The sequence below is a fragment of the Arthroderma uncinatum genome (genome assembly GCF_011692745.1).
Source record: "Arthroderma uncinatum strain CBS 119779 chromosome Unknown scaffold2, whole genome shotgun sequence".
Classification (NCBI taxonomy): Eukaryota; Fungi; Ascomycota; class Eurotiomycetes; order Onygenales; family Arthrodermataceae; genus Arthroderma; species Arthroderma uncinatum.
Window position 1 is genome coordinate 1 of NW_022983864.1, and position 2,500 is coordinate 2,500.

A 2,500-nucleotide genomic window follows, 5' to 3' on the forward strand; every position below is an offset into this window, starting at 1 on the left:
AAGAAACTACGAGCTTTTTAACTGCAACAACTTTAATATACGCTATTGGAGCTGGAATTACCGCGGCTGCTGGCACCAGACTTGCCCTCCAATTGTTCCTCGTTAAGGGGTTTAAATTGTACTCTTCCAATTACAAGACCCGAAAGAGCCCTGTATCAGTATTTATTGTCACTACCTCCCCGGATCGGATTGGGTAATTTGCGCGCCTGCTGCCTTCCTTGGATGTGGTAGCCGTTTCTCAGGCTCCCTCTCCGGAATCGAACCCTAATTCCCCGTTACCCGTTGCCACCATGGTAGGCCACTATCCTACCATCGAAAGTTGATAGGGCAGAAATTTGAATGAACCATCGCCGGCGCAAGGCCATGCGATTCGACAAGTTATTATGAATCACCAGAGAGCCCCGAAGGGCATTGGTTTTTTATCTAATAAATACACCCCTTCCGAAGTCGAGGTTTTTAGCATGTATTAGCTCTAGAATTACCACAGGTATCCATGTAGTAAGGTACTATCAAATAAACGATAACTGATTTAATGAGCCATTCGCAGTTTCACCGTACAAATTGCTTATACTTAGACATGCATGGCTTAATCTTTGAGACAAGCATATGACTACTGGCAGAATCAACCAGATATCTCACATAATCCATCTCGGCCAGGCATACACCTTAGCGCGGGACGGCCTGAGCTGCGCCGAGCGCAGCCCAAGAAAGTGATCAATTGGGTGGAGCTACTACGTAAATAGTAAGCCCGTCTTTAACGACGTGGCGGCGTACCACCAAGCCGATATAGACATTCAATTGCCCCCACTGTAGTTTTCCGCCTGTTGTCCGCACACAGATTAGCCAAGGGCACGTTGTACCCGGCCCCTGTGGCATGAACAGACCGGAAGGAGGGTATCGACGCCTAAACACGTAGGGCTTGCGCCCCGCGGCTTTTAGGGCCGACCTCCCCCCTAGACTTTGGGTGGTCATCGTTGGCCAGCGGCCATCAATGGACACGTCCCACCGACACCGACGAGAGCTTTTGGCACTCCGGCATTCGGACGGCTTAAGCGTTCCAGTTTTAACTAGACGCCGAAACCGTGTGAAGCCCCCAGCGGCTGAAGTTCTGGCTCCAGGAACCAGGTGGCTTAACCGCGGAAGGGGCTTCGATCGGGTATGGAAAGCGGAAGGCGCAGGGGCTCGTGGGATATCTACGGCGCGCTTTGGAGTCATATATATCTCGGTTAAGAGCTTTCAATGAGCAACCAAAGTTAACCTGGTACGCTTCTCACCCATTGCCATCCTTTGACTGCAGAAGACACGAGTTGAGACGCAAACACAAGAGGAAGCGAAAGGTGAACAGCCGAAGCGCCACCGAACACGTTCTTGAGTTTTTGTCCGAACTCATCATCTCTCTCTACATATACCCACCGGGTCCGTTTGGGCGCTCTTACGCGGCGACCGTGCCGTCGGTGCGTTCGACCCTGGCGCCACACGTGATTTGTATGGGCCCAGTAGAACTGGGCTTGACACCATATAAATCTGACATAGAAATTTGCACGGATGGAACGGATTGAGGGACTCTGTCGTTTTTTTTTTCTAATTTCAAAACGGCCGCGGCCGAGGCGCTGTGGGCAAGGGTTGGGCGTTAAGGGGGGTGGCCTTGCGGCGCGGCCCCTAGCCGACCGCCTAAAGGATGGGGGGTTTAACTAGAAAGTCAGGCCGCGGCCGTTCCTAGACTCCGATAGGATCCACTGATGAAGAGATAGTATAGGGGCTTCGGCGCAGTGGACTATAGCTGGAGACAGCCTCGAGCCGACGGCTCACACATTTTCGGGGCGGGCCCCCTAAGTTCCGTTAACGAAATCGGCCATCGCCGCTGAGCATATATAATGGCCGTTTCTCGGCGTGGCCCAAATCGTCCACTAAGGTATTCGCTGACGCAGCGCTGAGGCTAGCCTGTCATTGGCCAACGGCGGACCTCGCTCTAGAGCGTTAGACCTAGGTATAACCTGCCTTAGATATCTCTACCAAATCAGCCGCGGCCGTTTTGTCTCCATCTATAATATAAATATATGGAATATTTTATAAATTTTCCTTTTGATCTCGTACTGGTTTCTTCGTAATAAATCCGCGGCCCACGACGTGATATCTCGAAAATTCTTCAAAGTCTCTCCACCTCCACATGGCCGCCGTCTGGTTGCCCGCTCTAGGTCGCGGTGGCCGACCCGTGGGGCTTAACTGGAATATCGGCCGCGGCCGCCCGCACATATGGTGGCCGACGACCGTCACGTGATGGTCGTTTTTTCCACGTGGCCGAAATTGTTCACCGAACGCTTGATTAAGGCCGCCGGCTTGGGGTGGACGTAGGTGAAGACGGCCGCGGCCATCCATCCCCTTCCGGCCCGCCGACAAAAGTCTGCCGCGGCCGCCACGTGATGGCCGTTTTTCGACGCGGTCGGAATCGTCACCTGGGGCGTTAGTTAAAGGCCCTTACCCCCTGGGCACCACTCTAGGT